The sequence below is a fragment of the Tupaia chinensis genome, unplaced genomic scaffold (assembly GCF_000334495.1).
Source record: "Tupaia chinensis unplaced genomic scaffold, TupChi_1.0 Scaffold147282_1, whole genome shotgun sequence".
Lineage (NCBI taxonomy): Eukaryota > Metazoa > Chordata > Mammalia > Scandentia > Tupaiidae > Tupaia > Tupaia belangeri.
This window is the reverse complement of record NW_006207133.1, coordinates 4,026,622-4,054,121: the sequence shown is the minus strand read 5'-3', so window position 1 is coordinate 4,054,121 and position 27,500 is coordinate 4,026,622. Positions and strand designations below refer to the sequence as shown.

At 46.0% G+C, this 27,500-nt stretch overlaps 1 protein-coding gene across 3 annotated transcripts in view; it reads right to left on the bottom strand.

Moving 5' to 3' along the window:
• Positions 1 to 13,125, bottom strand: part of RALB (RAS like proto-oncogene B) — a 35,598-nt gene extending 22,473 nt beyond the window's left edge. For 2 of the 3 annotated variants that reach the window (XM_014584592.2, XM_006169577.2), the window contains exon 1: positions 12,957 to 13,125. The gene's annotated coding sequence lies outside the window, so the exon portion shown is untranslated. Of the gene's footprint in view, positions 1 to 3,063; positions 3,177 to 12,956 lie in introns of those variants that run through there. The other variant, XM_027768698.1, reaches the window with a different exon arrangement.
• Between the last annotated feature and the right edge of the window lie 14,375 nt (positions 13,126 to 27,500).

Sequence of the window (27,500 nt, the reverse complement as noted above, 5' to 3'; positions counted from 1 at the left end):
TAGGGTATGTCCACTCACTAGAGAGAGTCAGAGAGAAGGAAAGTGGAAAATAACTTCCTGGGAGGATGGCTACGCCACAATCTGGCCTCTCAGGATTTTGGGCGTACACATACTTGTGCCCGTGTTTTTCAAGCTGCCAGGTCCAGGACTCAAATCACACGCATAGTCAAGTGGGATCCAGTCACCTTAACCACCATGCCATGGGTTAGCCCAAGAAAAACTTTAAGAAAAAAAGCACCTATGATCCTATAGGATATTCACCATAATTTTCTCCTAGTAATTTGATCTATATACTCCCATACACATTTAAAACCTGTTTAATATTGTATTTATGTAGCTTTGCAAGTGACTTTTCATGTGTCATGTCTGTTTTCTGAATCGACACAGACTGAACATAAACAAGCCTGCCTCTGCCACTTGTGGGTCATCATCCGCAGTACTGCAGTTGTGGGCCCCACCTTGGGCTACTCTGAGTCCAGATCACACGTCTGCACGTCCTCCCCCTTACACTTGACCCTCAGTTTATATGCCTAACCAGCCATTATTTCCACTCCCCCTTTGCTAATTATGTGCTTTTTAATAACTGAACTAAGCAATTAACTAGGTAATTATTGAGCACATTTGAATTGTGACTAAAATAGAATAAATGGGATAAAGGGTACCCCCTCTCAAAGGCTTCAGTTTAGGAATGTAAAACCACTTTTGATCTCATTTCTACGACTGTTTGCCACAGAGGTGAAGTTGGTGAGTGAGGCTGCAACCCCCAGACCATCAATCAGTCACATAATCTCCCTGAAGCAGCCTTGTTTCTATACATTATTACAGTTGTATAAAAATGGATAACTATTTTTCCAGGCTGGGAGGGAAGGTCCTTTCAAACACATGTAGACATCTAATTCTGAACTGCCATTTTCAAAAAATAAAGTCAATTTCTAAAAGAAACAGAAGTGAACTGGAAGATTTAATAAATCTACAGATTTCTGCTAAAATATTATCCTGTAGTTTAAAAACGGAATAGCTACAGTGGCTATTTCCAATCCACATCACTACTTCAGCCAACTAAGCATGATAAGAGGAAGACGAGAGGAAGGAGAGGAGCCTCACAGCCAAGCTGGCAACGCCCATCACCACACCCTAGTTACTGCAGACAGAACCAGCAACCACGCAAGCCACGATCAGCTGTTTACGGTTGTTGTTTCACTTGTCTTTGCCATAAGGCTCATGGGCTCACCAGAGAAAAACAGAGACGGACAGAGAGAAGGAAGGTAAGAAATCACTCCCCAGGGAGATGGCCACACTGCAATCCCTTCTCCATTCTTCTCAGGATTTGGGGCATGCGTGCACACGGGCCCAGAGTAATTTTCAAGCCGAATCACAGTCCACTATGTGGGAGTCTAGCATCTTAGTCACCATACCACCTGCTAGCCCTCTTACTGTTGTTTTTATTTGTGCCAAAAGCATTCCAGAAGTAGTCTTTGACCTATGAAACTCCAAGTCTAGTGGTTGGGACAGTAAGTAAATGATTACAGTCCTAGGTAATAAAGGCTATGGCACAAGTAGACGGGGATGCTCTGGGAACAGAGAAGAGAACCCAAATAAGACAGAAGGTCAGAGGAAATTTCCTGGAGGGAGCAACATACCAACTGAGACTTGAAAGAATTACTAACAGAAAAAGAAATACCAGGAAGAAAGAAACCATTGATGATTAGGAAGTTCATGTTAATGTCAAATTATTTACAATAGATATGTCTGGCCAGTGAATGTGTTCTTAAAAATACAGATATCCTTTTCCTCCACAGTTTATCCTAAAAAGTCTCAAACATTCAAAGAAGTTGAAAGAACTGCACATAAGCGGATACACCCAGCATCTGGGTTCTACAAGCAATGTTTCCCTCCATTTGCACACTCAGTCATGTGCCACCAGTCTCTACCCATCAATGCAGCTGACTTTCTGAAGCACCTCGGTGTAAGTTGCTATCAGTACATGTCATCCCCAACTGCATCCCCACTTTTTCCAAAGCAATTATACTTCCCCCCACTGACTTCACTAATAATGTCAGAATATCTAAGAACTATACCTAAGGGACTGGGATCACTGGCAAGCCTACTAATCTACTGCATGAGTAATTTGGGTACAGAGCAGGAGACCAGCAAATGGCATAATGGTTACATCACTGGACTCCCATGTAGCTGACTGTGGTTTGAGTCCCAGACCTAGAGACTTAAAACTCACACCAGGCATGTGTACATGCATGCCCGGGATCCCGAGAGGAAAACAAAGGAGAAGGGACCATCCCCCTGGGGGTTATTTCTTGATTTCTGTCTCTGTTTCTCTGGCAAGCATACACGCCCTACAGCAAGAATCTCTTTAAAAAAAAAAAAAAGGTGCAAAGTCAATTCATGACTGCCACAACATAGACTTTCCAACAAGGGATCTTTGGGTTTATAATACCAAGTGCTGGCATGGTTCCTGTATTAAAGTCAGAACCTCTTACAACATAGTGATTGTACCTGCTACGGACTGAATAGTGTCCCACCTCCCTGAAATTCATACGTTGAATCCCTAACCCCCCTGTGAGGACATTGCAGAGCAAACCTGTATGAAGGTGATTAAAGTTACATAAGGAGGGCCAGCAGGTGGCCTGGTGGTTAAAGTGCTGGAATCCCATATGGCCGACCATGATTCAAGTCTCAGACCTGGCAGCTTGCTTTCTCCTTTTCCCTCTCTCTTTCTCTCTCTCTCTCTGGTCAAATTAAAAATAATAACAACAAATAAAATGAAGAGCAAAGCCTGGACCCTAGAGAACTGATGCACCTACACAAAAAGAAAGAGAGAAACTAGAGCTCTCTTTCTGCCATGTGAGGACACTGCGAGAAGGCACACAGCCATCTGCAAGGCAGGAAGAGAGCTGTCACCAGAACCCCGCCATGCCGGCACCCTATCTCGCACTTCCAGCTCTGGAGTTTCGAGAAATAACTCTGTTGTTTAATCACCCCCTGTGGTATTTTGTTATGGCAGCCAGAGCAGACTAACACAGCACCCTCCCACATGTCTGTACCCACCTGCATGGAAGCTGCGTCGTTTGATTCATTTTGTCAGAAGTTGTATTCATTACTTCTACGAGAGAGAGCACGAAGACAGAAACAGCACCCAGCAGCGACTTGATGCCACAGTCCACCTCAGCTTCACCCTGCTCTGGATGATGGGCACACATGTGCCTGGCACACTCATGATGGTGTCCAGATGGAAACCATCTTCCGACGTGGGCCAGCCTCTCAAAGCATCGCATTTGACCTCTGTACCACTCTCCAGCCCCACAATGTGACTGAAATGTTTTTCTTTATTCATGATAGAGCATACGCACAGGCACATGAGAGGAAAAGAGAAGAAAAAAGACATAGTGGAGCACATTGCACAGGGTCTGGTCATGCCGTGATCCCTTTCCTCCAACTGTCCAGCTCGCTGGCTCTGGAGCACTCACGGCGACTGGTGTGTTTCAGGCAGACAAGGTCAGGGGTGTGAACTGCCATTGCCATGTGGGATCCAGCTGTCCTTGCAGCACATTACCACCACACCAACACCACGGAGCCAGCCCCAGTTTAGTTGTGCCAAGCTTTGAGTCTGTCTTAAAAAAGTCAGTCTCCTAGGGAAAAGACTGAGATAAATAAAGCATCTTAACATAATTTCTCACACATGATGATAATGATGGAAAGCATAATGAATTCCCTGAAAAGAATCGGAAGTTGAGTGGAGTCTACGCAGCAAATGGGGGTGAGAGGGGAGCGTGCCAGCGTAATGGAGAGTGTGTGCGCGGCAGCAGAGGCCCAAGCACGGCAGTGTGCCAGATGACACTGACGCAGAAGGCACAGCGCTGGGGAACCAGGAGCTGAGTCTGGAAAGGCAGCCCCATTGTCTACAAATGGACCCCAGGTATTAGCTAAGGAACTCTGCTTCATCCTAGAGGAAATAAAGCACCACTGTGGGGCAGGTCCTCTAGCCCCAGTTGGCATGGCACTGAATCCTAACCACACATCCTCCCATGTGAAAAAGCAAGACATTCCAAACTGAGAATGCATCATTTGGATGGCTTTTGAGGAGGCAAGCAATCTGGAAAATGACTTTTCAATGTGATGCTCTGTGATACCTTAATACTAGACAGGGCTCTCGATCACTCACCACTTAGCCAAATACCAGAACACACATCACTTGAGAAATACAATGTAGTTAGTTTTAAAGCAAACCACAGTATATGCTGAGGAGGAGTATCTTTTAAAATTCATGGGAAATGAGGGACCAGCAGTTGGCGTAATGGCTATGTCGCTGGACTCCCACGTAGTCAACCATGGTTTGAGTTCCGGACCTGGTGGCTTAAACTCACACCGGGTGCATGTGCGTGCGTGCCCAAGATCCCCAGAGGAGAATGGAGGACAAGGGATTGCGGCGTGGCCATCCCCCCTTCGGGGGTGATTTCTCGCTTTCTGTTTCTCTGTCTCTCTCCGTCTTTCTGGAGAGCACACATGCTCCATACCGAAAAAAAAAAAAAAAAAACATGGAAAATGAGTAGGATGAAAAAAAACTATGCACAAACTTCAAAATTTTTGCACCAAAATAAACTTGTACTTTAGCTCCACTTGTCCAAACGTTTTCAAGTACCCTCCTATAAACCATGTAAGTGTGTTGGGAGGAATGGGTGGTTTCCAGTGAGCTTTAGTCCCATAAACTAGTACAGCCATTAGTCTTTGATGAACTTTAAGAAAGGAGGAAATGGGTTGGTAGGTAGTCTAAATGCCACCTTGCCTCATCATAGGTATGTCATGAAAAATCAAATGAAATTTGAAAGCTCAGGGGAAACCTAATCTGCAGTCTCCCTCATCAATTCAGAGTCCTGGGTAATATAGCAGACCAAAGCCCGTGACAAACTGTCAAATACTATATGCCTGCATTTAGCACTTTTTTCCCAGGCACTAAGAATTAAAGGTAATAATAATATTTGGGTCTCTCCCAAAATTATCTGTATTTTTAATCCTTTAAATGACAGCTAAGGGGCTGGCAGGTGGCATAGTGGTTAAGGGCACTGGACTCCCACATGGCTGACTGCAGTTCAAGTCCCAGACCTGGCAGCTTGCTTTCTCACTTTCTCTCTCTCTCTTGCTGTCTCTCTCACTCTGTTCCTCTTTGCTTAAATCAAATAAATCAAGTTGAATAATTATTTTTAAAAAATGATAGCCAAAACATATGGCAATCCTAAATCTGGGACAATTTAAACATCAAAAAAAATTAATGATAGTACCAAAGAGAGACCTTAAAAAATTAGGATTCCATAAATCTATACCTATAGTAAACACTGCTGTCAGCAGAGCTGAAGGCAGGCTGATAGAAGAGGATATACCTGAGGTGTAAAATCAGCATTTTACAACCATCACACGAAAGAGGGATCAGGCAGGAACCATGACTGACGTTAAATCTAAGCCGAGGATTTCAATGAGAGACAGGATACGCCTGGGGTCCTACAGGTTGCCCTAATTACTTACTAGTTGCAAGGGGGAAAATGAGCATGGCATGGCAAAACTGGGTAACACTAGGATCAAATGATCAAAATTAATATCAGCAAGGAGGGGCGAGTAGATATCATACCCCTCTAGGAATGGTGTCCTGGGAAGGGACTTAACTATCAGGACGTGTCAGACAAATCTATTAAGGGTGAAAGAGTAGACTATACTTCTTTAAAATGTCAATGATATAGATTCTACAGTATTGAAAATGTTCCAACTAGGGCCGACAGTTGGTGTGGTGGTTAAGGGCGCTGGATTCCCACATGGCCAACCATGGTTCAAGTCCCGGACCTGGAGGCTTGCTTTCTCACTCTTTCTCTTTCTCTGTCCCTCTCTGGTCAAATTTATTTATTTATTTAAGTAAATAAATAAATAAGGTTACAAAAAATCATTCTTTAAAGATAAAAAAGAAAATGTTCCAACTGAAGAGCACCAGAGATTGACAACTAAATAATACATGATCCTACACTTTATCCTGACAAAACTGGAATAAAAACGTAGATTCAAGATTCAAGAATTGTATCAATGTTAAATTCACTGAGGCCAATTACTGGACCAAAGTCAGACTAAGAATATCCTATTCTTAGAAAATACTTAATGAAGTATTTAAGAAGTTAAAGGCAATGATTTATACAACTTATTCTCAATAGTTCAGGGGAAAAAATGATCCAGGTAATTCTTTTTTTTTTTTTTAAAGAGGCCTTTGCCCCAGGGTGTATGTACTTGCCAGAGAGAGAGAGAAAAAGAGACAGTGTGAAAAGTGACAAATCACCCCCAGGGGGTTGGCCATGCTGCAATCCATTCTACTCCAGTCTCCTTCCACAATCTTGGGCAAGAATACACATGTGCCTGGTGTGAGTTTCAAGCTACCGGGTCCAGGATTCGAAACATAGTCGGCCATGTGGGAGTTCAGTATGTACATAACCACTATGCCATCTGCTGGCCCCTAGCCAGGCAATTCCTAGTCACAGTAAGGATCTAGATGACAATTACCTAAAAACAAAACAAAATCCTGGCCAAAGAGAGTCCAACATGTGGTGCTACGAATGTCAACACCAGGCACTTGCCACACATGGTTGACCGTGGTTCAAGTCCTCGGCCTGGCAGCTTGCTTTCTTGCTTTCCCTTTCTCTCTCTCACTCTCTGGTCAAATTTTAAAAGAATAACAAATTGCATTAAATAAATTTTTTAAAAGAAAAAAATCGAATAGCTGGATTGCATGTGAAGTTACTAGGAACTCTTCTTCCCAAGAAGTCCCTCAAGTCTGTGGAGACAAGTATAATGATGTCACACTCAGGTCTCCATTCTAAGTCCTAGTTACTCAGCGTGGCCCAGTGACCAGCAACATGCACCCTGCATCTCGGAGCTAGTGGGAAATGCAGAATCTCAGGCTCTATCCCAGGACCAAAATCTGTGTTTTAGCAAGGTCCAAAGGGGATCGATCCCTCTACACAATAATGTTTAAGCAGTACTGTGCTAAGTGCCAAGACAAATCCTAATTATTCATACTCCTTCCTGTTCCAATCCAAATTAGAACTACCTGATCTAAGTTATGGTCAAGCAAGACCCTACCCACTGTCATTCTAGAATCCCTACCCACTGTCATTCTAGTGACACCCCACAAATCCCGTGGTTTCTTGGAAATGTATCACGTGCACCCACGGGCAGCAAGGCTGTATCTCATACATGTGTGTATTTCCAGGGACTATAATTCTGATTTACACTTACTAGAAACCTAGAAATACCCAGAGAATGAGTAAAGGGATGAATGAATGGTGAATGGCTTTAAGAAGTAAAAATGAGGACACATTCTAAACTCTAAACAATGCTCCCTAACACATCCTATACTGCATTTCTTATCTACATCCCATTAAGGAAATGCTGTCTAGGCAGTAACTCATTAAAATAGTAGCTGTTCCCAGAAGTCCTTTGTGTTGTTCAACAATAAATGCTCTCAACGACACAACAACAATAATTTAAAATTATGTACATGCCCCCACACACGTGCTCAGTTTGAAGAGAGTGGCCAAAGATGGGCTATTTAAAAGACCAATAATGATAACTGCAATGGACCGAAACACCCCAAATTTGTTCATAATGATACTAAAAAAGCGCCTCAGTGGTCACCTTTGGAGGACCAGTGAAACAACTCATTGTTTCTAAAACTGACAAATAACAGGGAAGAAACAAAAATGTATCTTCCTCCTCCAGTACAAACTGTACTGCCAAGTAACCAAGTAACAGCTGCCACATGGTTTTCCTTTCTAGATGTGGATTATCAAAGTGAGGGATGACAGAATCAGGGTTATCGGCACTTGGCATCTCACTCTAAGTCTGGAAATCGAGGCACAGGGTACCTACCATTGGTTACTAACACCACAAAAAAAGAGACGCCTGAAAAGAGCATCTTGAAAAATGCAAGTAACCATTTGATGTAGTCCTGCCGATAAAGCTTCCAAACCTACATACCAATTGACCAGAGCAATAGGGCCCCGAAGAATATGTCCCCATCACCCCAGGGATACACCATCAGCAACAGAGCAACTATAGGAAGCCACACGGAACACACCACCCGGTTTCTTCAACAAACACATTTCAAGGAGAAAAGAGAGAGATGGAAAGGGAACCTGTAATTTACGAGATCACCAAGACATCTCAACCAACTGACACAGACCATACTTTGATCTTGATTGAACAAATAAAAATTTTAAATTGAGGAAATCTGAACTCTGACTAGATTTGATCATATTAAGAAACTGTTTAAAAGCTGTTTTAATATCTCAATCCTGTTACAAATGAAATGATTTATAGGATATGCTTCAAAATAATTAATAGAGAAGAGAAAGAACAGAAATAGAGATGAAATAAGATTAGCCATAAACTGAGGCCAGGCAGCGGTGCAGGGATCACACTGCCAGACCCACACAGGAAGGGCTCTGCTTTGTGTCCTGAGACCTTCCTGAGCACACCAGGGACGCATGTGTGCCTATGATCCAGGCCAGCTGACACTGGGGTGGATCGCAGGGTGAAGACACTGTTGGGGTGCACCCCTCTTTCTCTCTTCTTCACCTCCCTCTCAGAAGAGGAGATGAATAAACATTAAAAAAAAAAAAAAGATTAACCATAAATTGATCTTTGTTGAAGCTGACTGATGGGTACAAGGTATTTCTCTGTACTATTCTCTTTGTGTGTTTGAACATTTCTACTAAAAAGAAAGCTAAGTAAAGGAGTTCATATTACACAGGGGAATTTACCAGCAGACAGTAAGTGTATGTCATCAACTCAGCAAAGAAATGAAAGGCCAAGTCACAGGAAGGAGGTCACGGCTGCAGCCAGGGCTCAGGAGCAGCTGAAACCAGCACCCTGAACGCTGCCAGGACTACCACTGTGCTCCTCTCCGTGGGCTGGCTTCGTCTTTTTCTTGCTGAAGATCAGCTTTCACCACTTGGCTGTGAATCTATACAAATTTGGTGGTCTACAGATGTGCTTCATTCACTCACAGTGCTTTAGAAACTGATATTGCTATTAACATTTTTAAAAGAGATATTTCACATAAAATCCAGATTTCTGGCATCTCTAAAAAAAAAAAATCAGAAGTTGGACATTTCTAAATCTTAGCTATCAGTTGGAGCAGAAGAGAAATCATTTGCTTTTGGAAGGGGCTTGCAAGGTCTGAGGCCCCTGGAGGCCTGCTGTTTGTGTGCAAATGCCCAAGATCCATCAGGCTAGAGGAAGGGGACTGTAGAGTAAGCAGACCCTGTGGAAGGTGCTTTCTCTCTCCCCCGCCCCCTACTCTTTCTCTATGTGCATGCAGGCCTTATCATGAATAAAGGGGAAAATACATAGACATATACACACATAAATTCGTACACATGCATAGAGTGCTGGAATTCTCCATCTGGTCTATGGGACCTCAAGAGAACAAGTAACTGGTAAGTTCTGCAATGTTAACTCACCTGATGACGGTCCTGAAGTTTAAAGCAATCAGAACAGTGGGAATAATTCGCAATTCCCACCATACCCCACCTTCCCAATCTACTCTCCCCATGGAATCTGGGCATTTTGCTAGGCTTAGAGAGGTCTACCAGTTTATAGAGACTCACTCTGAAGTTCCTTCTACCTGCAAAAGCAGCCTTGGAGACAACAGGGCTACTTCGCCTCTCAGCAGCCCAAGGTCAAGTTTGGAATTACAATATCTGTTTCTTACCCCATAAACTCCCGCTTAGATATTTAAACAGATTTTACTATTACTTCCACAGCATCACTAGTTTACTGCATGCTCTCAGAGCTTGTGGAACTCACCCAAAGTCACACAACTAGTGGATGGCGGGGCTGAGGTTGAACCCCAGAAGTCTGGCTTTAGAGTCTACACTCTAAGCCACTACACTGTCTGCTGCTCCATTAGTGGATTGGGGTGAGGTGAGTAAGGCCTTCAAATATGGTGCAAACTACTGAAAATTATTTCAAGGACACAGACCTATGGGTCAAAGGTTCATTAAGTAGGTAGTAAATAGCATGTGCACCATAGAGGACAAGTTCTAAAACGAAAACCTGAGAAGGAATACACAGAGAGTAGTTATTACACACCCAGAGAACTGATAGCAAAGGCGAACAGGCATTGGCACACCAGTGTTTGTATCGCACGCTTCATGACAGCCTCAAGGTGAAGCCCCAAGCACCACCAACAGATAAGCAAAGAAAGCATGGCACACAAATGGAAATACCTTGGGGACATGCTAAGTGAAATAAGCAGTCACAAAAGCACATAGACTGCACAACTCCACTGATAGGCAGTACCGGAACAGCCAGATTCGTAGACGGGGATGAAACGGTGGTAGCCAGGGGCCACGAGAGAGAAGCAGGGAGAGTTAGTGGTTAGCGGGTAGTAGAGTCACGGGATGGCAGGAGAGTCTGGAGATGGGTGGTGAGGATGGTTGCATAATAGTGTCAATGTACTCGGCGCCCCTGAACTGTACGTGAAAAATGGTTCAGATGATAGATTATACACTACAACTTCTAAAAGGTAGTTATATATCACTTACAGTACGAGACAGGAGAAAAACATGGGACCTGCATTCTGAAGCCTGCCATTAGGAAGTTAATGGCTTTGGTTCCATAATTTAATGTTTCTTGGTCTCAGCCCGATTTATAAATAAAACACAGGACGGCTCTATCCTCAGGGTTGTTATGAAGTAAATGAGGAAACACCTATCAAAATAAGTTCTGAGTTAGTGCTTAACTGCTTTTTGAATATCACTCTAATATTCGAGAAAGTCTTGAGAAAGAAATTGGCCTTTGCCAGCACTGCGCTAAGGCAGGACGAGCTGCCAGTCCTTTGAGAAGGAAGAGATGCCGCACTCCTCCGGCCAGAGTTGCACCGAGAGCACAGTCAGCCCCCAAGTCACCACACAGTTCCCCAAGTCCCTGCACCCTGTGCCTCAGCCCCCACCTGTTCAGGGACAATGACGCCCTGTCTATCTCACAGGACAACTGTAGAGGTTCGAGGGAGGAAACAGGGCACACAGGCACCTCCCACGCAGAAATGAGCCAAGGAGTGCTCTTCCCATCAGCAGAGGTCCTTTACCCCCTTCTTCCTTCTCTAGTGCCCCCAAAGACACTGTCAGTCACCTTCAGGCCATGCAGGACATCCCTGTCCTAAATCTCCCAGCCGCTCCTGAAAGGGCTAACAGGAGCAGCTGTTCATGCTCTTCCTGGCTGCCAGCTTAATGTAAGGGAAGCACTAGGGAACTGGACAAGGAGCCGCCCACCTCCCCAGCACCATCTAGGGCCCACCCTTCTCTAGGAAGACAGCAGACAGCCAGGCCAAGGGCTCCCCAAAGTGCAGCAGGCATCCTCACTCCTCCCTCATTCCTAGGATTCCCTCCAACGAATGACACAATTCCACTCGGGGGCTATCTGGTTATCTACACCAGTGCTTCTCAGACTTCAGTGCAGATAGAAACACCCGGGGATCTTGTAGAAATGCATATTCTGACTCCGTAGGTCTGGAGTGGAACCCAAAATTCTACACTACAAACCAATCTCAGGGGATGCTTCTGGTCTTCTCTGAACAGCAAGAAACTGTGTTTCCTTCCCTCTCTATGTATTTTTGAAATCTGACTTCCTCCCTGGATGTTCCCAGATGTAACTTCACAGAAACCGGGCCTGTCAAGGTCACCAACAAACTCCATGTAGCAAAGTCCAACAAAAACTTCTCCTTCTCCTCTTCTATTCCTCCCCCTTTTTATTTTAGTTTAGTTTAATTTTTAGGTTTTTGTCATAATAGGGTACATGCTCGCGGTGGAGACAGAATGAGAACTCACCCCCGGGGGGGATGACTATGCCGCAGTCCCTTTTCCTCCCTTCTCCTCCTGGGACTTTGGGCATGCACATACATGCGCCTGGAATGAACTGAGCTGGCCTGCAGCTGGCCTTGTGGGAGTCTGACACCTTTACCACCAGACCACCTGCTGGTCCCCTCATCCTTTTTAAGTCAGGTATGTAGCAATTGTGATAAAACTTTGCCTAGAAAGGGGTGAGCCCCAGCAAGGCAATGCAAAGAGTGCCCTTTGGCCTGGCTCTCCTTGCCACGGTCTCTCTTGGTTTCTGGAGCCCATGCTTTCCCACAGGGTTTAATACTTCTCAGGTGGCTCTCCCAGTTCTTCCTTGGGGTCTTGGGCTATGTCCTCCTCCTCTGCTTGGCTTCTAATGTCAGTCCTCTGAGAACAGTCTCCCACCCCTCTCATCTTGGTGCCCTCCCTAGACAATCACTCCAGGCCGGTGGCTTAGGCCCAGCTTCCGACCATGCAAGGCACAGTCCAGTCCGCTCTCCTGATTTCTACAGTCATATCCCTCTGCCTCCCTGCCACCTCTGCCCACGTGGCTGTCTCACAAGAATCTCAAACTCAACAGTCCCCAAACAGAACTCCTGATTCTTACCTCTTAAAATCTCCTTCTCCATTGCCCCACTCCCATCTAGTAGCTACTGCAATAACTGCTAGTAAGTACCCAAGGCATTATTAAAGCCAGAAACCTGAAAGTCATTTTGGACACCCCTTGTCTCTCCTCTGACTCAATTCATGACCAATTCTTTTGATTCCATCTCCAAAATATTGGGTCACTGGAAAAGTCATGACACATTTTTGTGTAGAGAAACAGAAGAATACATCATGATTTTTCCAATGACCCACTACTTTTTAAATCCACCCACTTCTTTTCCATCTTCACTGCCACACCCATGGCCCAGCAACCAGATGCAGAATGGCCCCAGCATCCAACCTGATCCTCATGCCACTTTAGCCCCACTTCAATATATTCTCCACACAGCCAAGCCCCTGGTGTGAATTTTCTAAAATAAAGTAAATAATAAAAAAATTAAAATGTATGTGAAAGTTGCTTAATACCTCTTAATGGTTTGCCATGAATAAATCTTCACCCTCCACTGGTCAGGGCCTAGAGACCTTTCCCCAGCTGGCTTTGCTTTCTTTCCGTCCTGGGAATATGCCAAGTGCTTTCACACCCGCTTCCCCTTCCACATGCTCTGCTCTCTTTCCAAATTACAATTAGGAAGACCTGGAGCAAGAAGAGTACGGTATTGTCAAGAAACTGAGGAATGGGGGCCAGATGGTACTACAGCTGTAAAACATAATGCTCCACGAGGATGACTCACATGGGAACGCTCCAGGTTCAAGTCCAGAGACCTCCCTGAGTACACAAGGACCCATGATGTGGGGCTGGCTGGGGTTGGATCATGAAACTGATACTCTGTGAGGATTCCCATTCTCTCATTCTCTCTCTCTCTCTCTCTCTCTCTCTTTAAAGAGGGGCCATGGTGGTTAAGGCAATAGACTCCCATGCAGTCAATCAGTTAGAGTTCTGGACCTGGCACCTTGAAAATCATACCAGGCATGTGTGCATGCTGAAAATCCCAAGAGAAGAACGGAAGAGAAACTGTGGTGTGGCCATCCACCCTGGGGAGAGTAAATTCTCACTTTCCCTCTCTCTGTCTCTCTCTGGCAAGCACATGTGCCATATGGCAAAAACCTAAAAATAGTAAAGAAAAAGGGAAAAGGGAAAAAAAAACGGAGAAAAGACTTTCATGGTTGTCTGGAGCAGAAAGAGGTGAAGCCTATTTGAGATGGTATTAGAGGTAAGTGAGGCTTGACCATTCAAGATCTCATAGGCCAAACTTAGGAATTTTAGACCTTCTACAGCAAGCCCTAGAAAACCACAACGTACTTCCCGTGAATGAGTGACAAAATTAGGTGTGCGTATCAAAAAGATCATCTGGCTCTGAAAAGGAAAACCCGTCAGAGGGGCCAAGAGCAGAAGTAGAAGACTTGGCAGGCCTGGCCAGAGCCAATGGGGCTTCGGCCAAGGGGAGACAGTGGCTGGAGGAAAGTGGCTACATTAAAAAGCATGAAGAAATAGTATATCTTACTGTAAGGACAGATATGAGATTTTGAAAAGGCTTAATATGCAAGTATTACTTAAGGTACCTCACTGGCTAAAATTCAGTCCTAACAACAAGATCAGATAATCAGCAATAAATAACTGACCACCATCCCTTCTTGTGGAAGGAAGGAGGGGATTATGAGAAAGGAAGGATGAAAGAAAAGAAAGATACACGCTCATAAATTAAGGCAGAAGATGGGAAAGGAGCCAAAAACAGGAAGGCAAATTGTGCTGACTTTCCAATTCTGCCCAATGGTGATTCTAACAACCTTCAACTGGATTGGGGTGAACAAAAGCAATTATCAGAAGCCTTTGTCTTCTAAGGTGCAATTTAACATGATTAATGAAATCCTTTGTTATAAATATGCTTGACTCAAAGGATATTTGTTATATAAAAATATTAGAATCATCATTTTTAGAGATGAAAGGAAACTTAGAGGTCATTTAGCCAGGCTTCAGGCTCAGGACTCCTAAACTCTTTCCACCTGTAGATATTACCAAACGATTTCATTCGGAGGCTAAACACATAAAGCCCTTTTGTTCAGGTGGGTAATTAAAATGTGTGAGGATTCAAAAAAAAAAAATTAAAGAATTGCTAGGCAAATAAAAATAAACACTGTCCAAAGACAAAAACAAACAGGGGAAGAGGTCATAGGGTTTAAGTTCTCCAAAATATTTTCAGCTACTTTGCCAGTGTCCTTTTTTTCAGTACACAGATAATTAGTGACTAATTTTAAGCTCTTCATCAATGAGATCATTTTGGCAATCATTTTTTGCCAATTTGTTTTAGGATTGAAAAAAAAAAAAACTCAACTGTTGCATTTGGTTAGGGACCAACAAGATTGAAATTTCTAATTTCAAAGCTACTGAATATTTGGCTAATTAATTCTAGCATCTGACAATGAAGAACCAGAAGAAAGAACATAAAGTTTCAAGTATAATACTAAGTTTTTAGAGTAGTAGAAACTCTAGCTATGTTTCAACCTCCTACATACTACTTACTTAAATAAGCATCTGAAACAAAGTGTTGTGTTTTTTTGGTTTGTTTGTTTTTTGTGTTTTTTTGAGAGTTTTTTTTCGCTATAGGGCACGTGTGCTCACCAGACAGACAGAGAGAGACATAGAGACAGAAAGCGAGAAATCACCCCCCAGGGGGGATGGTCACACCGCAATCCCTTCTCCTCCATTCTCCTCTCGGGATCTTGGACACACACGCACACGCACCCGGCGTGAGTTTTAAGCTACCGGGTCCGGGATGCGAACCACAGTTGACTACATGGGGGTCCAGCGACATAGCCATTACGCTAACTGCTGGTTCCCTATTTTTTTTTTCAATCATGTCTGTTCTAAACCTTAAAAAAGATTGTGGTGGTCAGCCTATAAGAATGCCATTGTCCTCAACCTCCCTGCATAGAGTCCCTTCTCACACTAGCCCAGGTTCGGTCTGTGTGCAGTACCAGTGATGGTCCGTCACTTACAGATTATATTCCAAGACACTGCAGCTTCCATCTTAATCATTATCATATTCACTCTCTCTCTCAGACTACTTGCTTTGGGTGGAAAGTTAGCAGCCTAGATTGTGAGTCCTACGGGAGGCTCAGATGGTATGGAAGTCTCCAGCCAATGACCATGTGAGTTCACTGTCTTGAAGGCAGATCCTCCAGCCCCAGTCAAGCCTTCAGATGACTGCAACCTCAAGAAACACTCTGAGGCAGACACACCCAACCAAACTGTGCCCAGTTTCCTATACCTCAGAAACTGGGTGAGATAATAAACATCTGTCATTTTAAACTAAGTTTGTAGAAATTTGTTACATAGAATAGAAAACTCATCCAAAAGGCAAACAATCTTTAGAGGTAGTCAGCCACACAGGACCAAATCACTGCATCTCCTACAACTCCTGCCATATACTAAGTAAAACTACGTAACTTGAAATATTTTAATTTGGATCAGGCCTAATTTTACATGTGTTGTCAGTTCCCAATCTAAGGGTCTCAAACATGTTATAGGGTGAGTATCCCTCACCTGAAATGCTTGTGACCAGAAGTGTTTCAAATTTTAGATTTTTTTTTTTTGATTCTGGAGTATACTTCCGACAATATATTAGACATTTGTGTCATGACTTTTCCAACAACCCAATACATAAGGAGATATCTTAAGGATGGAATCCAAATCTAAATATGAAATTCACTCACATTTCATATACACCTTACACACTCACATCCTGAAGGTAATCCTATGTAATATTTTTGTACTGCAATGTTTTGGCCGTGATCCATCACAGAAGGTCAGGTGTGGAATTTTCCACCTATGAAATCATGTCAATGCTCAAAGTTTCAAATTTGGGGACATTTCAGATTTTGTATTTTCGGATTAGAGATACTCAACTTGTAAATTATAAGTTGCCCACAAAGCCCTGACAAAGGCAACTACAACAGTATATTAGCAATTATCAATTAACATCATCTTTTTCTGCATTTAGATTTCAATTCTTTTTTTTTAAAAAAAAAGGACTCCCAAGTGAACATTCAGGGAAATTATAAGCAGTTACTTTTTTTAAGTGATATAAATTTGAAATTGAGTTGGCATTTTGCTGCTATAGTCCCTTCTCACATTAACCCAGGTTCGGTCTGTGTGCCTATACAAGTGATGGTACGTCACTTACAGACTAGATACCAAGATGCTGCAGCTTCCATCTTAATCATCTCACTTCCCCTCTTTCAACACTCAGCATCTGCATTCTCTTCTCTCTCTCCACTCTCCGTGGGGAAGCTCATACACCTTCTTGCCCAGTGGCCCCTCTACTTTTTGGAATATGTGCACATGTGTACCCACATTTATATTCTTAGGTACCAAAAGAATTGGGGCACTAAAGGAGACAGCGCATGGGCGAGCTCCCAGGTCAGTTATTTACCTGGCACTGGCTAGACCCCCCACTGGGGTCTGTTTGTTCCCCTCCTCCTCCTTATACACCTTCAGCTTGATTATAGAAGAGTTCTATTTTCTCTGGTCCTCTGCTCTCTTTATCTAACATTCAGACTATTCTTCAACAAACGTATTAATTAAAAAATATATAGACCCTCCAAGTGTAACAGTGGGAGCTATTCAGAAACAACTGGAGTCCGTGAAGAGCAGGACTTTTGAGTCCTAGACCCAGCAACTTGGTAAACTCAACAGGCATGTGGGCCTGCAAGCGCCAAATCTCAACAGAATGTGTAAGTGGAGAAGGGACTGTGCTGTGACCACCACACATGACCAGGCACTTTCTCCCTCTCCCTCTCCCTGTTGAGCACACACGCCCCCTGACAAGGGAAAAAAAAAAAAAAGCAGGAAGAGAGAAAGAACAGTGGGACGTTAATACATCCTCTTGAGACAAGTCACACTGGAAACCTTCCAAGAGTTTACAAGGCTCTCCTAATCCTGTAGTTCTAGGTTGTTTTATTGTTTCCAAATTTAGCTTGCAGAAAAGGTCTCCAATGATCTTTCCAAATTCCATAAATTAGAAGAGTTGGTAAGAATTTAGTAAGTGAATGCAAAGTAGTATAGTGGGATTAAATAATATGGTGTTACAAAGAATTAGCTCAACTCTCGGGTTTAAATTTTTTCATGGAGTCTTTTTTATTTTTATTTTTTTTGGAGAGGTTTTTGCTATATGGAGCCTTAAGCCACCTTCATTTAGGGCAAAAATCTTGAAGAATTTGGGAACCAGCAGTTAGCGTAATGGCTATGTCGCTGGACTCCCACGTAGTCAACCGCGGTCCATGTCCCGGACCCGGTGGCTTAAAACTCTCGCCGGGTGTGTGTGCGTGCATGCCCAAGATCCCAGGAGGAGAATGGAGGAGAAGGGATTGCAGCGTGACCATCTCCCCAGGGGGTGATTTCTCGCTTTCTGTCTCTATGTCTCTCTCTGTCTGGCAAGCGCACGCGCCCTATAGCGAAAACCTCTCCAAAAAAAAAAAAAACTTGAAGAAATTTAAGGCCAGGACTTAGAACTTTTCCACTTCTAACTTCCATCAAGACTTCTTCAGGACTCAGTTGTGGTGGCATGTGCTGCCACTAGACAGCTATTACACTTGGAGGTTGAGGCCAGATGAAGTCTTGGGTTCAATTCCCAGCACAGTCTAAACAGGCCAAGTACAGGAATGCGTGCTTGTATTCTTAGTAAAGTGGGAGTGAAGGATCACAAAGTGGCAAGACCCTGTCAAAAATCACTCTCTCATAAAATATATAAAGTGATCTCTTCAGATAGGATTTAAGCCTCTAATAATCGTTTTCCTGTCTTCATATGTTCCCTATTCCTGAAAGATATCTAACAACTTTTATTCACATTTTTCCCCATACAAACTCCTGCAGAAATGTTCTACTCCGGCATAAGAAAATCTTGCTGAGACAGAATGTGGCAGTACCCACAGTTTCCAGTGAAATAAGTGAAGAGCAGAGGAAAGAAAGGCCCAGGTGTGACCAGAATAAAGCAGACTCCCTGACATGCACAAGGGTATTCCTGCCTTCTTCCACAAAGAACGCCTGAAACGTTACTTATTCCATTTAACTCTTACCAATGACCATAACGATATAGGTGTGGACTCTGGAGCTCAGAGGGGTGAAAAAATACGTTCCAGATGACACTGGTAGAGTTTCAGCACCATCATCAGACTAAGATCTTCAAACCCAACGCTCTGTTCTTCCCAGAATTCCATACACCTTTCACAGTCACCCCATTTCCAAGAACTTCAACATGCCTTGACCTGTTCTGAGCTGTCACAGCCACGGATCCTGTTGCTCTCCTTAGAACAGAGACAGGCTCTCCCCTCTGACAACAGATGCCCACCACCCATCCCCGAAACCCAGTAAGAGGAACTGAGGTTAGGAAACGAGGACAGAGCAGAAAGTTCGCGGCTACCAAAGGAGTCACATCACAGATAACTCCAATGAACCTTCAGCCAAGTCTCTTCTACTGACGACTCTAAATCAGTCCCCAGAGAACTCTCTAGAACTCACCTGATAGCAGTATCAAAGTTCCCACGTTTCTAGTTAGTGTTCGCCCGAAAGTGAGCAGAGAGGACACTGCTCAGGTCAGCTGGCTGGGCGCGGCCCTCTGCCGCGGCAGTTCCGAGCCGACCGCGGATAACCCAGGGCCCCTAAGAACAGAGGTGCGGACGGCTGGTCCAGGCGCACGCGGAAACCCCACGCGCTTCCCTTTAGGAGCCACCTTCAGGTGGCTTCAGGGGCGACCAAGAAACAACTTAATGCTCATTTGCCAGACAAGACCAAAAACTAACCGAAAAACTTCGGGAGCGCGGCCCCAGCTCGCCGCAAGTCCAAGTTCCTACGGCAACAGTAAGTTCTTGCACCGCTTTGCAGCCCGTACGCTGCCCCCGCGGCACCGGGTGGCTGGGAAGGGGAACATTCTCGGGCGGGAGGCCTGAAAGGGCAGGAAGTGGAAGCCGAGGCCATTTGTGGGAAAAGGGAAGGAGCGGCGACCCGGGAGAGGCTGGGGCACCGCCCCCGTTTCCTCAGCCCCAGGCCGACTTGGGAGGCCCGAGGCTTTCCCCGGGGGCCTCCGGGAGCCAAACCTGGCCGCTGCCAGAGCTTCGCCCTCCGCGGGTCCCTGTACGCACTGTATCCGGCAGCTGCCCGGCCACAGCCCGGCGCCGACAGTGTGCAGACCGAAAGCGACCGAGCGCAGGGCGGCGCACCCCACTTCCCCAAGCGCGCCGCACCCAGACCGACTCGAACCACGGTCGGCCATGTGGGAATCCAGCGCCCCTATCCACCACGCCGCTTGCCAGCCCCAGTCCCCCCCCCCGAGCGCGCCCCCGGCGTCGCCTAGGCAACCCCTCCTTTCGAGAGCGCGCCTTCCCTTCCGTTCATGTCCTCCTCCTGGAGGCCACACCCATTCAAGAGCCTGCAACCAATCCGAAGCCAATCTTTCAAACCGGGAGGAGACCCAGCCAATGGGAGGACGCCCCCGCCCCAGGCGAGGGGGCCGGCCCGGCACGCCGGCCCCGCCCACGTCCGTTTCCTTCCTTCGGCGGCTGGTGGAGCTGCACGTGACCGCTGCTGCAGTGGAGAAGCTCCGAAATGGTCTGGGGACGCTGGGCGTGGGCGGGCAGAGCGGCGCCGGGACGTGGGATTTAGCGAGGACAAAGTGGTGGAAAGGGAAAGAGAAGGACCGACTTCGTGTGCAGAAACCAAGGAAAATTACGAGGTGGCTAAGTGAATGGTCCAGGCGGCTGTGAGGACACTAACCAGGGGCTCCTGGGGCGAGACTCCACCTGCCGCATCCCTCCCTTGCTCCGCTAATGATGTCCCTTTCCCTATAATGGAGTTACCTGGTGCCTCGCTGAAACTTGACCTAGGTCACATACAAGGGCTGGAATCCCAACCCTAGCCATAGCCTGATTTGAGGCGGTTAAGTGATCGCAGGCTCTTGGCCAACAGGTTTTCTCCTGCAAACTGCCCGCGCAGTGGCCCTCCAGAGCCCGGGAACTTGTAATTTTATGTACAAATAAGGCTTCGGCTCGGGTTGATTTTCTTAAAATAACCGCCCCTTTCTAGATCTGAATCCTAACCACCTCTGCCTGTCCACTGTGTGACCCTTCTGACCCCATCACAAAACTCTTGGCATGTTACACTGTATCCCAGCTGATAGTTTGAATGTCCGCCTCTCTAATCTCAGGGAGGGAACTCTTGTTCAATTTGATACCCACAGCTGCTCACACAGTGTGATTAATTCTCATTGCTGATAATTATGTTAGGATACATGTGTATTATATTAGCGACTTTGTGCCTTGACTAGATTGCTGTGGATCAGTGGGTAACAGCTCCAGTGCCTGCCTCAGCTTCTATACCAAGAAGCATAGAAGCTTTCCCCTTAAATTATGGTCTTAAAAAACATGGAACTGGGAAGAAAGTTAGCTAATCATTCTGTTTATGACTCTTCCCTTGTGCCCAGTAAGCACTTACCGAGTACTAATTATATGACAAAATTTGCTAGATACTAGGGGAAAAGGGATAGGAGGCTTCTCAAAGATGAAGCCTTGGTACTTGTAAATTAGAAGGGGAATCAGATCCAAACCTCTTCCTATGGAGTAAGGATTACACAGGTTTGGAGTCTGGAAGCATAAGCTCAGTGGGCTGTACCGTATAGCTAGCAGTTACTTAATTAGGAAGCTGCTTAACCTCTCTGGGCCTCATTTTCTCCAGCTGTCCAATAGGAGCAGTACCTCCACACTGTAGAGGTATAGATTTAGATGAGATACACTAGAGCTAGGTACAGCGCTAGGAACTTGGTGAGTGTCCTGTAATGTTAGCTTACACTTTGCTTGCCACCATGGGCATTGGGCGTGATACTACCAACTTGGGACAGAGATCTTCCTCCAAGACCCATCCATATCATGATGTGACTGAGCAGCCAGGGCTGCTGTGGTGGTAACCTTTTTATTTCATTTCATCTTCAAGTTTACTTACTTCTTCCATCAGAGGCAGACAGAAACAATCATAGCACCTCTGACAGGATCCAGATGCCACAGTCCAGCCCCCGCCCACCCAGATGGCAGGCACATGAGTTACTTGAGTGGATTCAAGGAGCCTTCCCACATGCATCTCCCCTCTCAGAGCACTGCCACTACCAGGCCCTGGGGAACCCTTCATCAGATGCATGTTTAGACAGGACAGCTGCCCTTGAGGCCTACCCAAGTGAAGTGAGTAGTTCAGGGAATGGGGTCAGGAATCAGGTCATAGACAAGTATTTTCCTGCTTCCATACCCCTCCCAACAGGACCCATAGCAGTCACGAGAGGTTTCCCCACCTTTCCTGGGGTATTGTTCTGGTTTGGATCATGGCTTATCCCCCAGAGGTTCATGTTTTAGAACATGGTCTTAGGGGCCAGCAGATGGCATAGCAGTTATGTTGCTGGGCTTCCACATGGCTGACCATGATTCAAGTTCTAGACCCAGTGGCTTGAAAATCATGCTGGGCAAGTGTGCATGCATGCCCAAGATCCCAGGAGAAGAATAGAGGATAAGGGATCCATCCTCCTGGAGGAGGATTTCTCATTTTACCTGTCACTGCCTGTCTCTCACTAGTGAGCACATGTGCCCTAAGACAAAATCTATTAAAAAAAAGAATACAGTCTTAGAGAAGGGGTAAGGAGGTGACTGGATGTCCCCAGATATTCATGTGTTGGGACTTGATTGTACTGCAAAGGTATTAGGTGAAAACTTACTCCCTGTGGTGTCACAGAGTAGGGCCTGTGGGCCTGATCAGGTCATTAGGGAGGGGCCTTCACATTTGAGTTCTGGAGCGTTTATAAGCAGAAGAATGAGACTGGAAGAGAGAAAACTGGATACAGACCACACGCCTCTCTGCTGAAAGTTCTGCTTTCCACCATTTTGTGATGCCTTTGGATTTCCCAGTCATTAGAACTGTGGGTCAAAATAAACCTCCCTTTTTTTTTTCCTTAATGTTTTTATCATAGGGTGTGTGCACTCTCAGGAGGAAAATGAGAAATCACCTCCAAGAGGGGATGGCCACACCGCAATCCCTTCTCTCCCTTCTCCTGGAATTTTGTGCACATATGCACACATGCCTGGCAGGATTTTCAAATTGTCAGGTCCAGGACTCAAACTGTGGTCGGCCATGTGGGAGTCCAGCACCTTAACCACCACATCACCAGATGATCCCAAAACCTCCCTTTTCTTAAATTCACCTGGCCTCAGGAACTTATGTTAGCAAGACAAAAGTGGATTAAGATGCATAGCTACCTTTCCAAACTGCTAGTTGTGGGATGTGCTCAGTCTCTGCTTACTACCCAGCCCCTGGAACTCAGAGATCCTATTGGGACTCCACTGGCAAGATTGCTGACTCAGCTCCTGGGCATGCCAGGCCCTGAGCTGAGAGCCCTGATTCAGCAAGCACCTTGTAGAGGGGCTGTCTCACATAGGATGCCAGTCCAGAATCATATCCACCAGAGAAAGGGAGCCCTTTCAGTCCATCCTTCTATTGTTAGTAACGTAATACCATAGTAACTTAAAAGAAGAATTTTTTTTTTTTTGGAGAGGATTTTTTTGCTATAGGATGCGTGTGCTTGCCAGACAGACAGAGAGAGACAGAGAGACAGAAAGCAAGAAATCTCCCCCCCCCCGAGGGAATGGCCACGCCACAATCCCTTCTCCTCCATTCTCATCTCAGGATCTTGGCCATACACACACGCGCGCCTGGCGTGAGTTTAAGCCACGGGGTCCGGGACGCGAACCACGGTCGATTACATGGGTGTCCAGCGACATAGCCATTATGCTAACTGCTGGTCCCAAGAATAAAAGTTTATTCAGCCCACAGTTTTGGAAGTGTATGGTCAAAGGACCACATCTGATTAGGGTCTTCTTGTTGGTGGGGACTCCCTGCAGAGTCTTGAGGTAGTGTGGGACATTCATATGGCAAGAGGGCAGAAGAGTGTGTCCATGCGTGCCCACTCTGGGCCCTCTCCCTCTTCTAAAGCCATGGGTATTCAATCAAATGACATTATCTGATCACCCTAATGACGCTACCTAGCCCTCATCACCTCCCTAAATCCCTTTTGAAGTTTCTACCCTCTTAATACCAGCACAGTGGCAATTAATTTTCTAACACGTGAACTTTGGGTACACATTCAAATTATTGCAGGTGGTGAGAGGCCCCAGGCCAAGGCTGCCGCTGGGATGTTGCATGGCAAGTGTCAGGGGACCTCCTGTCTGCTGAGCTTCTCCTGCCTGAACTTTGACTCCCAAGGCCTGAGCAGCAGGAACACAAGGTCTACAGCAGGACCCTGTAAGTCCCCTCTCACCCTCTGCTGCTGTGGAAATAACATTCTAGACACACCCTTCTTCACAAGTATCTGTTGAGTACTGTGTAGTCTGTGCTGTTATTTGACAACTATTTCTATTTCTCTCTCCTTTGGGCACTGGGTAGGATTGACCTTCCAAGGTGCTTGTGATTGGGTGGAGCCATATGACTAACTCTAACCAATGACTTGTGAGCAGAAATTATACATAAATCATTTCTGGGCTGGAGAAAAGAATTTTCAATGTGGGTGATATGCTCCAGAACTCTCCTATCGTTGGTACAGCCACTGGGAATATTTAGGAGGGTGACTGCTCTATAGGCCTGGGATTCTACAGTGAACACAGCCCCCTGCCAGCCTGTGATGGACAGGGAATAGGAAGAAGGAATTGTGGCATGCCCATCCCCCACCCAGGGGGTGATTTCTCAACCCCCCTCCTCCTCTCTCTGATAAGAACACTAGCCATATGGCAAAAACCTAAAATAATAATAATAATAATAAACCTGGTGGCTAGAAGTCACTGAGATTTGGAAGTTGTCTGTTATAGCAGCAGGGCCTAGCCTGCTCTGACTGATGGAAGACCCTGCAGTGACCAGGTATGCTGCTGAAATGTGGTGACAACTCAGACAAGAAAACAGCAACACCCCCAGAAACGAACAGGCAACTCGATAGTGCCAAGTGTGTCATTACATATTATTTTGAACTAGGTGGTCAGCCATATGGCAAAAACCTAAAATAATAATAATAAACCTGGTGGCTAGAAGTCACTGAGATTTGGAAGTTGTCTGTTATAGCAGCAGGGCCTAGCCTGCTCTGACTGATGGAAGACCCTGCAGTGACCAGGTATGCTGCTGAAATGTGGTGACAACTCAGACAAGAAAACAGCAACACCCCCAGAAACGAACAGGCAACTCGATAGTGCCAAGTGTGTCATTACATATTATTTTGAACTAGGTGGTCACAAAAGGTCTCTTGGACCAGCAGGTAACATGGTAGCTAAGGTGCTGGACCCCCACATGGCCAACTGCAGTTCAAGTCCTGGACCCGGTGGCTTAAAACTTGAACTGGGCACATGTGCATGCATGTCCAAAGTCCCGGGGGAGGGGAAGACCTCTCTTGGGAGGTGACATTTAAGCAAGACCTGAAGGAAAGATGATAAGGACATACATGTTAGCAAAAGTTGGGGGTGAGGGGAAGGACAGGAATATTTGAGGCAGAGAACAAGCCTGTGGAGAGTCCTGAAGCTGAGAAAGCTCAATGCTCTTAAGAACAGCTAAGAGGCCTGGAGCCCTGAGCAGGGGAAAGTGAGCCACACAAGGATGGGGGGGAAGGTGGGAGCCAGATCATGCAGGGGCTTCTGGCTTTCATAAGGCTCTTGGAATTTACTCCAAGTGTGATGAAAGCTTCTGAGGAGGTTAAGCCAGAAGGTTAATAGTTTTTAAAAAGGCCACTCTGGGCTAGCATGCTGAACCCACGTGGGAAGATGCCAGTTTCACATCCCAAGGTCTCCCTGTACAAGCTGCGTGCACACTGGTGCCCATGATCCTGACTGATGGGCTGCGGGTGGGTTATGGTGTGAAGGCCCTTTTAGGGATGCTTATGTGTCTCCTGTCTCTCTCAGGGCAGAAACAAACTTTAAAACTCTGGAGAGTACACTGGCTGGAGAGTGTGGCCGATGGAGCTTAGGAGGCCATTCTAGAGGTCAGAGCCAGAGGCTAGAGGGAGTAATCAGCCCCGAGATTATGGGAGATCTGGGGACACTGTGACAGGAGGGGAGGCGAGGATGCTGAAGTCCAAGTCAGAAGAGCCCACCTCCCCACCACAGAGGAAGCAGAGGCAAGGTGGGAAGTCGGGCTCCAGAGGCTTTGACACCAGCGAGATGGTGCACAAAAGCCAGGCAGGAAATGGGCAAGGGTGTGGGGGTTCAGGCTGACCAAAGATGAGCTGGCAGGGCAGACTTGCTTCCATGTTCTGGGAGGACTACAGACATACAGAGTCCAGACAGGCGCCGGCATCCACGTGTGCACTGGTACTCGGTGACCGCCTCAATTAGGAAAGAAAGGAGGGGACCAGGTGGTGGTGCAGAGTAAAAATGTGATGCCCAGCAAGGCAGATCCAAATAAGATGGTTACCGGTTCAAGTCCAGACACCTCCCCGAGTGCACTGGTTACACATGTGCCCGTAATCAGGGGCTGGCTGGTGGATGGTGGTTCAAAACCCGCCTCTCTCTCCTCTCTGTCTCTCCTCTCTCTCTCTCTCTCTCCTTATAAACATATAAGTGAAGTTAAAGGTGAAGGGAGCACACATGCACCTCCATGGCAAAAACATAAAAAATAAATAATAAAAAGTGTTTCACTGAGCACTTCTCTTTCCCCATTACCGTCTTTCTAGGTGTTCCTCAAAACCCCAGCAGGAACCAACCAGATGTCCTGGGGACTGTTCTGCTAAAACATCAGAGGCCCAAGTCGTGAGCTGGAGGGTGAGCTTTTGTCTTCCAAGAGAAATAAATCTACTTGAGAAACATTAGGGGAAAAATGTCTCATATCTGTGTAAAAGTATTGGATTAGGGCTGGCGTGGAGGCACAGCAGTGGCATGTGCTCCAGCGAGGCTAGATCCACATGGAGGATTGCAAGTTCAGTTTTCTGGTCAACCTGTACACAGCAGGTGCCTGGGCACCCGTAATCCTAACTGTTCAGGAAGGCCATGGGGAAGGGTCATGGGGTGGGACCCCATTCCAGACACTTGTTTCTCTCATTCTCATGAAATAAAGTTTTAAAACATGTTTTTAAAGCCATTTGGTTTTTTTCTTATATTCTATTGTATGTATTATTATTATTATTTTAATTTGTTATAGGGCACATGTGCTCACCAGAGAGAAAGAGGAAGGCAAGGCCCCAGGCCTGGGACTCGAACCGTGGTCAGCCATGTGGGAATCCAACACTTCAAAAACCATACCACCTGCTGGTCCTGTTTTTGTTTTTAACATTTTAAAATTAGAATTAGCTGGACCTATTTCTGCCAACATCACTTACAAAGAGCTATCTCCCAGGAATGAGGTCAAGTCTATCTTGTAATTAAAGAGAAGTCCTTGGGCTGACTCCATGGTGCAGCTGTAATGTGCTGCTTGAGAGAAGCCAGATCCCACGTGGTGGCTGGGGTTTGGATCCCTGGCCCAGTCAGCCTGAAACACACTAGGTACGCATGTGACTGCCAAGGGCCAATGGGCTGAAGCACTGTGGAGGGTGCTCCTGTCTCTTTCATGCATGTGCACATGCCCTATCATGAATAAAGGGAGAAAAATAAAAACGTCTTCATCATTATTGCTAAACCCCACCGCAGGCCTGCTGTGCTCCCCTTCCCCTTCGCAGAGACACATACTCTGTGCTTCCTGAAATCTGCAGAGTGAACAGCCACCCCAGATCTGATGCCGACCTCCAGGTACCCCGACAAAAGCAGCTGCAGGTGCCTGCTGCAAATCTCATGGCCGAGAGAAAGTGCGCTGTGAGTGTCTAGATTCCGGGCTGAGCTCTCTCCGAGGGACATCTGCAGGCGACCAGGGAGCTGCCCTCGTCCAGAGTGTAAAAGCCCTGTGAACGGTGCAGCCCTCGCCAGCGTGGTCTGGCAGCACCACGAGGTCTTTCCTCCCCGGCAGCCACCTCCACCGGGGATGGG